This window comes from Mesoplodon bidens (assembly GCF_964165515.1).
Source record: "Mesoplodon bidens genome assembly, contig: HAP1_SCAFFOLD_126, whole genome shotgun sequence".
NCBI classification, from domain to species: domain Eukaryota; kingdom Metazoa; phylum Chordata; class Mammalia; order Artiodactyla; family Ziphiidae; genus Mesoplodon; species Mesoplodon bidens.
The window spans coordinates 1,381,005-1,393,868 of NW_027671928.1; the positions used below are offsets into that span (position 1 = coordinate 1,381,005).

At 40.7% G+C, this 12,864-nt stretch overlaps 1 protein-coding gene across 1 annotated transcript in view; it reads left to right on the forward strand.

The window, feature by feature from the left end:
- LOC308610807 (uncharacterized protein) overlaps positions 1-12,864 on the forward strand; it is a gene marked incomplete at its 5' end in the record, with an annotated part of 186,759 nt that overhangs the window by 86,175 nt on the left and 87,720 nt on the right. The window lies entirely within an intron of this gene.

Genomic DNA, 12,864 nt, shown 5'->3' on the forward strand with positions numbered 1-12,864 from the left:
CTTGCATTCCTGGAATAAACCCCACTTGATCATGGTGTATGATCCTTTTAATGTGCTGTTGGATTCTGTTTGCTAGTATTTTGTTGAGGATTTTTGCATCTATGTTCATCAGTGTTATTGGCCTGTAGTTTTCTTTCTTTGTGACATCCTTGTCTGGTTTTGGTGTCAGGGTGATGGTGGCCTTGTAGAATGAGTTTGGGAGTGTTCCTCCTTCTGCTATATTTTGGAAGAGTTTGAGAAGGATAGGTGTTAGCTCTTCTCTAAATGTTTGATAGAATTCACCTGTGAAGCCATCTGGTCCTGGGTTTTTGTTTGTTGGAAGATTTTTAATCACAGTTTCAATTTCAGTGCTTGTGATTGGTCTGTTCATATTTTCTATTTCTTCCTGATTCAGTCTTGGCAGGTTGTGCATTTCTAAGAATTTGTCCATTTCTTCCAGGTTGTCCATTTTATTGGCATAGAGTTGCTTGTAGTAATCTCTCCTGATCTTTTGTATTTCTGCAGTGTCAGTGGTTACTTTTCCTTTTTCATTTCTAATTCTATTGATTTGAGTCTTCTCCCTTTTTTTCTTGATGGGTCTGGCTAATGGTTTATCAATTTTGTTTATCTTCTCAAAGAACCAGCTTTTCGTTTTATTGATCTTTGCTATCGTTTCCTTCATTTCTTTTTCATTTATTTCTGATCTGATTTTTATGATTTCTTTCCTTCTGCTAACTTTGGGTTTTTTTTGTTGTTGTTCTTCTTCTTTCTCTAATTGCTTTAGGTGCAAGTTTAGGTTGTTTATTCGACATGTTTCCTGTTTCTTAAGGTAGGATTGTATTGCTATAAACTTCCCTCTTAGAACTGCTTTTGCTGCCTCTCCTAGGTTTTGGGTTGTGGTGTCTCCATTGTCATTTGTTTCTAGGTATTTTTTGATTTCCTCTTTGATTTCTTCAATGATCACTTCATTATTAAGTAGTGTATTGTTTAGCCTCCATGTGTTTGTATTTTTTACAGATCTTTTCCTGTAATTGATATCTAGTCTCATAGCGTTGTGGTCAGAAAAGATACTTGATACAATTTCAATTTTCTTAAATTTACCAAGGCTTGATTTGTGACCCAAGATATGATCTATCCTGCAGAATGTTCCATGAGCACTTGAGAAAAATGTGTATTCTGTTGTTTTTGGATGGAATGTCCTATAAATATCAATTAAGTCCATCTTGTTTAATGTATCATTTAAAGCTTGTGTTTCCTTATTTATTTTCATTTTGGATGATCTGTCCATTAGTGAAAGTGGGGTGTTAAAGTTCCCTACTATGAATGTGCTACTGTCGATTTCCCCTTTTATGGCTGTTAGTATTTGCCTTATGTATTGAGGTGCTCCTATGTTGGGTGCCTAAATATTTACAATTGTTATATCTCCTTCTTGGATCGATCCCTTGATCATTAGGTAGTGTCCTTCTTTGTGTCTTCTAATAGTCTTTATTTTAAAGTCTATTTTGACTGATATGAGAACTGCTACTCCAGCTTTCTTTTGATTTCGATTTGCATGGAATATCTTTTTCCATCCCCTTACTTTCAGTCTGTATGTGTCTCTAGGTCTGAAGTGGGTCTCTTGTAGACATCATATATATGGGTCTTGTTTTTGTATCCATTCAGCCAATCTGTGTCTTTTGGTGGGAGCATTTAGTCCATTTACATTTAAGGTAATTATTGATATGTGTGTTCCTATTCCCATTTTCTTAATTGTTTTGGGTTCGTTATTGTAGTTCTTTTCCTTCTCTTGTGTTTCTTGCCTAGAGAAATTCCTTTAGCATTTGTTGTAAAGCTGGTTTGGTGGTGCTGAACCCTCTCAGCTTTTGCTTGTCTGTAAAGGTTTTAATTTCTCCATCAAATCTGAATGAGCTCCTTGCTGGGTAGAGTAATCTTGGTTGTAGGTTTTTCTCCTTCATCATTTTAAATATGTCCTGCCAGTCCCCTCTTGCTTGCAGAGTTTCTGCTGAAAGATCAGCTGTTAACATTATGGGGATTCCCTTGTGTGTTATTTGTTGTTTTTCCCTTGCTGCTTTTAATAGGTTTTCTTTGTATTTAATTTTTGACAGTTTGATTAATCTGTGTCTTGACGTGTTTCTCCTTGGATTTTTCCTGTATGGGACGCTCTGTGCTTCCTGGACTTGATTAACTATTTCCTTTCCCATATTAGGGAAGTTTTCAACTATAATCTCTTCAAATATTTTCTCAGTCCCTTTCTTTTTCTCTTCTTCTTCTGGAACCCCTATAATTCGAATGTTGGTGCATTTAGTGTTGTCCCAGGGGTCTCTGAGACTGTCCTCAGTTCTTTTCATTCTTTTTTCTTTCTTCTGCTCTGCAGTAGTTATTTCCACTATTTTATCTTCCAGGTCACTTATCCGTTCTTCTGCCTCAGTTATTCTGCTATTGATCCAATCTAGAGTATTTTTCATTTCACTTATTGTGTTGTTCAAAAAGAGGAAAAGAGGAGAAAATCATAAATCTTGCTCTCAAAGTCCACCTCCTCAAGTTGGGATGATTCCTTGTCTATTCATGTATTCCACAGATGCAGGATACAAGTTGATTGTGGAGCTTTAATCCGCTGCTTCTGAGGCTACTGGGAGGGATTTTCCTTTCTCTTCTTTCTTCGCACAGCTCCCGGGGCTCAGCTTTGGATTTGGCCCCGCCTCTGCATGTAGGTCGCCGGAGGGCATCTGTTCTTCGCTCAGACAGGATGGGGTTAAAGGAACAGCTGCTTCGGGGACTCTGACTCACTCAGGCCTGGGGGAGGGAGGGGTACGGAGTGCGGGGCGAGCCTGCGGCGGCAGAGGCCGGCGTGATGTTGCACCAGCCCGAGGTGTGCCGTGCACTCTCCCGGGGAAGCTGTCCCTGGATCCCGGGACCCCGGCAGTGGCGGGCTGCACAGCCTCCCCGGAAAGGGAGTGTGGACAGTGACCTGCGCTCGCACACAGGCCTCTTGGCGGTGGCAGCAGCAGCCCCAGCATCCCACGCCCGCCTCTGGGGTCCGCGCTTTTAGCCGCGGCTCGCGCCCGTCTCTGGAGCTCCTTTAAGCAGCGCTCTTAATCCCCTCTCCTCGCGCACCAGGAAACAAAGAGGGAAGAAAAAGTCTCTTGCCTCTTCGGCAGGTCCAGACTTTTTCCCGGACTCCCTCCCGGCCAGCCGTGGTGCACTTACCCCTTCAGGCTGTGTTCAGGCTGCCAACCCCAGTCCTCTCCCTGTGCTCCCGACAGAAACCTGAAACCCGAGCCTCAGCTCACAGCCCCGCCCGCGCCGGTGGCCGAGCAGACAAGACTCCGGCTGCTAAGTGCCGATCGGCACCCATCCTCTGTGCGGGAATCTCTCCGCTTTGCCCTCCGCACCCCTGTTGCTGTGCTCTCCTCCGCTACTCCCAAGCTTTCCCCCTCTGCCACCTGCAGTCTCTGCCCTTGAAGGGGCTTCCTAGTGTGTGGAAACCTTTCCTGCCTCACAGCTCCCTCCCACTGGTGCAGGTCCCGTCTCTATCCTTTTGTGTCTGTTTATTCTTTTTTCTTTTGCCCTACCCAGAGTGCATGGGGAGTTTCTTGCCTTTTGGGGGGTCTGAGGTCTTCTGCCAGCGTTCAGAATGTGGTCTGTAGGAGCTGTTCCACGTGTAGATGAATTTCTGGTGTATCTGTGGGGAGGAAGGTGATCTCCGTGTCTTACTCTTCCGCCATCTTCCCCCAGGCCCCTAAGGAGTTTTATTAGCAACTAATAAAGATGTTTTTTCACAAGGCTCCCGATTAGCTGTTGGTATACTAAGAGTGAATCAGAGTTAGCGTAGTTTCTGATTTCTTTACATTGTCTATGTGGATGATCATATTTTTACTGCTGGGGGTGGCGGTGGTGGGGAGTGAGGGAATGTTGCTTTCCTGCTCCTGATGTTTCAGTCCTGTCAAGAGAGCTCGTAGGGTCCTATCAGCGCTGCTTCTTTACTGACTCTGCCCCAGGGTGATCAAGTGACATATAGAAAGCTTGAAAAGAATTAAGTGAGCATGCTTGTCTTGACTAATTCTGTTCTCTCCCTTGAGAGTGTGAGTGTCTTCTGTTTCTCTCATTCTGTGTATTACTAGTTAGTAAATCTGCCCAATTCTGCGGTTCAGTTATGTGATCATTTCATTCAAACTGGATTCTCAAGCCAGGGTTATCAAGAGTAACAGGAATATTCGGCCCTCCATCTTTTCTCTTTTATCTTATTTCCTAATTTATTCCAAACCAAATGGAATTAAGGCATTGTACTTGCTGAAAGGTAATTAGAAGTTCCTGACACTTGGTGCATTACCTGGGAACACTGAGAAATAAAAAGAAAGGAGCAGGCATTTTGGAGAGGAAAATGTCCATGTGGAAAATCTTTTGTTACTGCCAAGGAAGGTAGTCTACTGCCTTGGTCTTTAATGTATGGTGGGATGTTGAAACCTTTGACTGTTTGAAAATATTTAGGTTTGTGCAGTAAACTGCTGAAGCTTAGAAAACGTTTAATGCATGCTGTATAAATGTGCCGTGCTTGCTGGGAGACTAATAAACTTGGAGGCTGAACACAATAGAAATTTACGATCTCACAGTTGTAGAGGCCAGAAGTGTGCTGTCAAGGTGTCATCAAGGCTGCTCTCCCTACTGATGCTCTAGGGGAGATTCTATCCCTTGCCTCTTTCAGCTTCTGGTGGTTGCCAGCTTCCTTGGCTTGAAGCCACGTCACTCAGTTTTGGTCTGTGTCTTCACATCACCCCCTTTCTGTGTCTGTATCTTCTCTTTTGTGTGTCTCAAATATCCCTCTGCCCTTCTTGTATATTAAGGACAATTGTCATTCTATTTAGGACCCATCCAGCTAATATAGGATGGAAATCCCATCTCAAGATCCTTAATGACGTTTGCAAAACCCTTTTTTTTTTCAAATGAGGTAATAGTCAAGGCTTAGGACATGGATATATCCTTTTGGGGGCCACCATCCAACCCACTACACCAGCCATAAGATACTTTGATTTTGGCTGATGGCTGCAGCTTATGGTGTGGGAGAGTGGCTGTTTCTTTCGAGCCACTTAAGTAAAGGTCTGATATAAAGAAAAGGGGCATTAGGGAGTTGCAGGTGACTGAGCAATACCTGGAGCGGAATGAATAAGGCACCTGGAGGGTCTTTAGTATACAGAGACCTTTACCTGGCACTTGACTTGAGAGTGTGCAGGAGTTTACAGGGCAGGAAAGTCTCAGGCAGCCGTCCACCTTGCCTTACTCTTCAGGTACAGTTTTTCCCAAGCAGGCTTGACTGAGACAAAGACTCAATTATAAGGAAAACATGTTTTATAGAACTTGTCGGCACTGACACATATGGTCTACCGTAGGCTCAAGTGACGCCCTTCACATGTGGACCCAAGCTGACACTGGATTTGTCAATTATATTGGAGAAAGAAATGTTGTCCTAAAGGCAGCCGCCTTTGGTCTATGTAGTTCCATAGCAGGAGGCAGTGAAAATGGCCATGGCGGCATAGGACTGTCAAATCTAGGCCTCAGACCTGGAGGTGTAATGTCACTCGACAGAACCCATAAACAGTTCAGTACTGCAGTGTAAACAACAAGGTCATCAAAGAGGAAGGATAACTCAAGAGTCCATGTGTGACAGATGCTCAGGGCTGTGCACTGCACATGGCAAATTCATAGTGACAAATCAATGTCAAGCTAAAAGTTTCCTCCTGGTTCGAAGTTCGCAGGTCAGAAATTTCAGTTAAATGGCATAGACTAATGGACATTCTAGTGAGGCTAAAACCAAAGAGACTTTCTCTTTCTCTCAAATGCCATTGAGTTTCCGCTATGTTCTTTGATCAAAGTCTTGACTGGATTCCGGGAACAAAAATGTGCCTAGTTTCACTCTTCTAAGAGTGGGGGATTGGCTTGCTTTTGAGATTGTTTTTAAATGTTGGGGATAGTGCTGTAAAATCAAATTGTATCTTAGTAACTCTTTAGACTCTTTAAAAGCATGGTTCATGAGAGGGTTGATAAACTGATAAAACAGCCAAGGCCCTGAGAGACCCACACCCGTGTCAGTGACAGAAGTCCAAACTACAGATACTGAAGGAGCCCTCAGTCCCATTCAGGCAATGAAAGCCCTGTCACTGAGAATGAACCAAATGTACATTTGGGAGGATTGTTTATGGACATTTAGGACTTTGGATTTTTAACCCACAGTAACAAGGAAACTTGATTTCAAAATTGGGATTTAATACTTTGGAACCTTAATTCATAAGAGCGTGTCATGTGTGCCCTTTTAATTTGTCTGTGAAGAATTTGATACTGGCAAAGGTGTACTTACAAATTTGCAACATTTCTATGATTTCTGAATTATATTACTGGATGCTTTTCTGTATTTAATCTTAGTTTGTCATTTGACCTCATCAAATGTCTATGGTTAGCTATGTTGTGGATGGCTGGTAGAACAAAAAGTTGTTTCTGATCATTGGATATGAGTAGCCTTGGAGTTCATTTGAATTAATGCAATTTCTCACCCATATCAGAGACTTCTGGGATGAAACTCTAAGGCATCCACCAGCAGTTCCTGGAGGCCACTCAAACGAGTAGCCCCATAAAAGTGTGAGCAGGGCTGTCCTGATAAAGGTCTATTCTTTCCTGAAGGGAGAGCCATATTCCATTAATTATAGGCTTAAAAGCATCGTTGAGTGGGTTAAGAGATTGAAAACACCAGGGGAGCATTAGTGACAGTTTCCCTTCTCATTCTTACGGGTACCAGCATGTGAAGGGAATTTGATTAGTGTAACTTTTAACCTCCCTGCTCTTCTGTTCACTGACACTGGCTAGGTGAGGTGACCTACCTGACGGGCAAAGTTGGGAAGAATAACTGGCCATGCTTTGCTAAGCTCTTCTTTCCTTCATCTTGGGAGTGAGTCTGGTGATAGAGAGACAGAAGTTCTCTGCTCCACTGTGGACATGCCCCTCTCACCTGGCTTTGCCTGGAACCAACTTGCTGCAACAAAGTGGGTAAGTCTGGATAACTCTAGAATTCAGTTGACAGACTCACTTGGCTATGTCATGAAGCCCCATTTTCCAACATGGGCTCTAACAGTAACAAGTGACATAATGTGTGGGCTCCAGTGCAAAATGAAAATATAGTGCCTCTTGTTCAAACTGCAAAGAAAAAGTCTTGTTGAAAGTATTTGCACTGGGGTGCATAGTGTCCTCCCCAAATTCATGTTCACCTGGAACCTGTGAATGTGCCCAAGTAAATTATTTTTTCAGATAGAATTGAGATAAGATGACATCATACTAGATTAGGATGAGTCCTAAATGGGTTCTGTGGGTTGTTCTCTCTTCTCTTTTTCATACATGTCATCTTTTTCAGCACACTGTTTGGCTAATATTGGGAAGTAACACGAGTAAGAAAGGATATGATAAGATTCCTTGGACATTCTTGTTTCTTAAAAAACAACACTTTCTTTCTGTGTTAGAAGTAAGTTCAGATTCAAATGGAAAGCATGGCCTCCACATCTGTTAACACCTTCACTTAGTCTTGGATGTGACCAGTAGCACAGAATTCTGGTGGAACACAGCAAGACTCCAAATGGGTACCAAATAAGCATGTCATGGAAAGCACACCATAAGCAGGGTGAAAACTAGATGTGAATGGGGCAGCAGGAATGGTGGCAGACACACATATTGCACACGTCTCCTCTGCTCATGCGTATATTTTATTGTCCCATAAACTTTACTTACAGAACGTAAGTTCAAAGATAAAATCATTAAGAATATTAAGACAGCAATATCAGAGCATGAAACCAAGCAAGTGTGGGGCCCTTCTGAGCATGGTTCATCTGGGACTTGATAAACTGGTAAAAACAGCCAAGGCTGTGAGATACCCACACCATGTCAGTGACAGGAGCCCAAGCTACAGATATTGAAGGGGCCCTCAATACCACTCAGGCACTGAAAGCCCTGTCACTGAGAATGAACCAAAATATAAATTTAGGAGGATAATTTATGGACACTTAGGACTGGGTTTTTAACCCACAATAACAAGAAAACTTCATTTCAAAAGAAAGTGTGAGGTCTTCAAGTTTGCTTTCGTTATTGAGGGTCCTTTGTGGTTACATATCAATTTTGGAGTGGTTTCTTCTATTTCTGCAAAAACAGGGGATTTTGATAGGCATTGCATTAAATCTGTAGATAGCTTTGTGTAACATGGACATTTTAACAATAGTTCATGAACATGGGATGTCTTTCCATTTATTTATGTCTTCCTTAATTTCTCTCAATACTGCTGTAGTTTTCAGTGTACCAGTGTTTCATGTCTTTGGTTAAGCTTATTGCTAAGTATTTTATCCTTTTAGATGGTATTGTAAATGGAATTGTTCTCCTAATTTCTTTTTCAGATTGTTCATTGTTAATGTACAGAAATGCAAGTGATGTGTGTATGTTGATTTCATATTCTGCAAACAAACTTTGCTAAGTTTATTCTAATACATTTTTTGTTCTAATAATTTTTTGTGAAATATTTAGCACTTTCTACATCTTTTTCAATAGTTTCCCTTTCAGCCTAAATGTATCCTTAAATCTAGGGGCCATTTTGACCTCCATCTTAGGCTTTCATCTTATTTCTCAACTTATTCAGTCTTAGTTATTGAGTGTTCTCCTTATTGTTTGCCACTTTGGAGAATCCAACAAAATGTTCTACTCAAGGTGAGACGTCTTTTCTCTTCCGCCTCTGAACCTGAATATCACTTATTACTTACTTCATTCTCTTAGCACTTAGCATTCGAAGTTTAACGGGTGATCTTTCTTAAAGGAGGCCAATATGCTCACCGAATTCAAGACCTCTGGTGAGTTGTGTCAAGTGTATAGGAATCATATTAACTTGTTGGCTGTTAGCACCCCTGGAAACATTTCTAAAGTGGCCTTTGACATTGATATTCAGGTATATTGAGCACCACATTAAAGAGTTTAACAGAATAAGAGTAGGCTGGTCTTTCCTAAAGCAGAGTTTATTCAAGGGTGACCTTTTCGTAACCTGCATCAGGCTCATCCGCATTGAGTCATTGAGTGCCCTCAACCCCCCTAAACTGTAAACTTTTTTTTTTCTTTTTCTTTTTTGTGGTACGCGGGCCTCTCACTGTTGTGGCCTCTCCTGTTGCGGAGCACAGGCTCCAGACGCGCAGCAGAGATTCCAGACATGCAGGCTCAGCGGCCATGGCTCGCGGGCCCAGCCGCTCCGCGGCATGTGGGATCCTCCCGGACCAGGGCACAAACCCGTGTCCCCTGCATCAGCAGGCGGACTCTCAACCACTGTGCCACCAGGGAAGCCCCTGTAAACTTCTTATACACAAAAATTATGTTTTATAGCTCTTGTTCCCCTTCCCTATACCTAAACATACCTGGAATAGAAGGTGCCTCTACGAACAGGTGTTGCTTTAGTTTAAACTACATTAAGTACATGTATATGTTCATTTCCCTCTGGGAAAGGAGGCTACTTTCCACAGGATAAAAGTATCAAGCCTTTAAACTTCCTTGAACCCATAGATATATAAATAGTTGCATAACTATCCTCCCTCTATACAACTCTAAGATGATCATATCAAAGTATGGTCATTAATTGTTTTTAATTGCAAACAGATAATAAGCAAAGTGTAAGGAATTTCTTCCACCAAAGTAAAGGCCAAAGTTCAAAAAGTCAAATTAATATGGGATTTGTTACTATTCTAAATAGTAAAGAACACTGACAAGAAATAGCACAGTGCTGGTTGCTATTATCATCTTTTCATTTTCCATTACTGTTGTTTATATTATCTTCATGGGATTTCACTGAAATTATCAAGGTTTTTTAATAGTCACTGAAAAACAAAATGCCTTGAAATGCCAATACAAAGAAAAATGAGTCAGAACATGAAAAAGTGTTTTAGACAAGTTGACGACATATTTTCTTTGCTCATTTCTCTTTTTGAGACAACTTCCATCTTCTTCACACCCACATGTACAATACACTGAATAAAATACAACCCCATCACTCGATGGTGATAAGAAAAGGAAAGATAAGCCGGTTCCAGAAAATCCCTCTATTCCTAGTATCTTGTTGCATCTGGCAAAAAAGAGCATTTTGAAATATTCTCTAAAGTTTTGTATTTTATTTTATAATAATTTACTTATTTATCTCAATGTAAATATTAAAAACGCATGAGAAATATGTTAACATTCGGCATTTGACTATTCTTATCTACTTCCTTAATGTTTCCTTTGCCTCCTATGATGATCTTTTGGGATAGACAGCACATACCACTCTCATACTCCCCAGACTCTACAGCCCCATACACATGCAAAATAGCTTGTGTGGGGATGTGTTAACATACACTTGGTTGAGGCAGGAAGGCTGTAGAGTACATCGTTTTTACACCTCAACATTTTAAGAGTTTTTGGAAAGTAACCCTAGTTTGAGTGCAAGTTCCATCGATTTATCAAATGCATTTCAGGTATATCTAGGTATGTCCAGTCATATGGTAAGGCTATATTACTGGGAGACTATTTACATGAGCAAGTGAAAAGAAATCAGTGAAAGAATATATTATAACCAAGAGTCAGATATAATAGGTCAATCAAATAGAATGTAGATCCCAGGAACATATCCACACATATAAGGACAATTGATTTTTCAACAGAGGTGCAAAGCCAATTTTGAGGAGAAAGGATAGTCTTCTTGACAAATGGTGCTGGAAGCATGTAGTACATGGATATAGTGCCTAGGTAGCCGTATGCAAAAGTATGACCTTTGATCCCTACTTCACACCATATAAAGAATTAACTAAATGTAGATCAAAACATAAATCTCTAAAACTTGGACACAATCTTTTTGACCTTGGGGTAAGCAAAGATTTCCTAGAGATGACACCAAAAACAAGATCCATAAAAGAAAAAAAGTAATAAATTGGGTTTCATCTTTGGAAGCCATTATTAATAAAAGAAAAGCCACAGGTTGGAAGAAAATATTTACAAATTATATACCTGAAAAGACTTGTGTCTCTAACACGTAGAGAGCTCTCAAAACTCAGTAATTAGAAAAACATTTTTTAATTAACAATATGGGTAAGAATATTTAAAAAGAGATCCTGCCAAGGAGGTGTACGGATGCAAATAAGCACATGACGTTGCTCAATGTAATCCATTATTAGCTCTATGGAAATGAACGCCCCAGGAGATACCACTACACACCTACTGAATGGCTAAACTTAGAAAAGTCCAACCACACCGAGTACTGGTGAGGCAGTGTAGGAACTGCACGGCTTTTACATGCTAGTGGGAGGGCAAGAGTGCAGTCACTTCAGTCCGCAGTTCGGCCGTTTCTTCATAAGGTGAACGTACACCTACTGTATGACCCAGCCTTTCTGCACCTGGATATTTACGCAAGAAAAATGAAAGCATATGTGCACACAAAGACTTGTACATGGATCATCATAGCATCTTTATTTCTAATAGACAGAATTGAAACAACCTCGAGCACCCATCAACAAGAGGATGAATAAATATACTGTGGTATACCCATACAGTGAAACACTATTCAGCAAAACAAAGTGATAAACTATTGACACCCACCAAAATATGAATTACTCTCCAAATAATTACATTGAGTGAAAGAAGCCAGATAAAAGAGTCCTCAGTGTGTGAATCCCTTTATCTAAATTTCTAGAAAAATGCAAACAAGTCTCTAATGAAAGAAAGCATATCAGTGCTCACTTGGGGATGTGGAGGGCTGGAATGTGAGGGGAAAAAAGGGGCTTTATGAATGAGGCATAAACACTTGCAAGTGATGGATATGTTCCTTTTCTTGATTGTGTTGGCAGTTCCATGGGTATATGCATATTTCAGAATTTAAATTGTGTTTTTAAGTATGTGCAGTGTACTGTGTCCGTTCTATTTAAGAGAGCCATTAAAAAAAGGCTAAGAACAGACGTTTGTCTCAACGAATAAATGTAACAAAGAACAGAAAAGTCAACTACAGTATGATCTCTGTCAGTTGAATTTTCCTGTAATTTATTTCCTCAAAAAATATATCCCAGTTCTTAAAAGAGGTGGGACTCTTAATAAATGGTTAAAAAAACCCAGCAAAGCCATCAGCAGGGTGAGCTCCGGCTACTTTTCAATTGTGAGACACTAGGTGCACAGTGCAGACATGCTAGGGTGTTTGTTCTTCCTGCCCAATATTTTAGAGAGGATATGAAACACTCCCGTTAAATGCCTGCAAGTGATGCCCAGAGTGGAGTTTGGAGAATGATGGCTGTGATCTTTAATATGGTTGTGCCTTTGTAAAGAATCTCACTCAGAATTTCCAGGGTAATTTTGGAGTCCATTTTTTTGTGTTTTTTGGATGATATATATGTAACTCACCTGAAGAATATACCCACGTAGACTTGAAGTTAGGGACCAGCTGGTGTAAATTTGTGTGGTTATCTCCTGACCTAACCTTTTAGCTTCTTTTTGCTCCTTGATTGTAGTTAAGCTTCATCTTGCCTCAGGGACTTTGTATTCGCTGTTCCCATGTTTTGGAAATATTATTTCCAGAAAAATTTTCCATAACTGATTCCTTTCTATTCTTTGGCACTCATCTCTTAAAGATATTTTTTCCTTGATTGTCCTACTAGCCTAACTCAGTCCCAATTTAACAGATTACCTTACTTCTTTCACAGAATAATAATCAAACCAAATATTATCTTTGGTGTCTCTTTGTATTTAGATGAACTTCTTCCCAAAGAACTCAAGCCCCCCAGTGACAGAGGTTGTTACCTTTCTTATCCCTTATTCTGGGTCTTAGAACTGTGTCTGGCATGTAGTAATCACTCGAGGTCTGTTGACTGT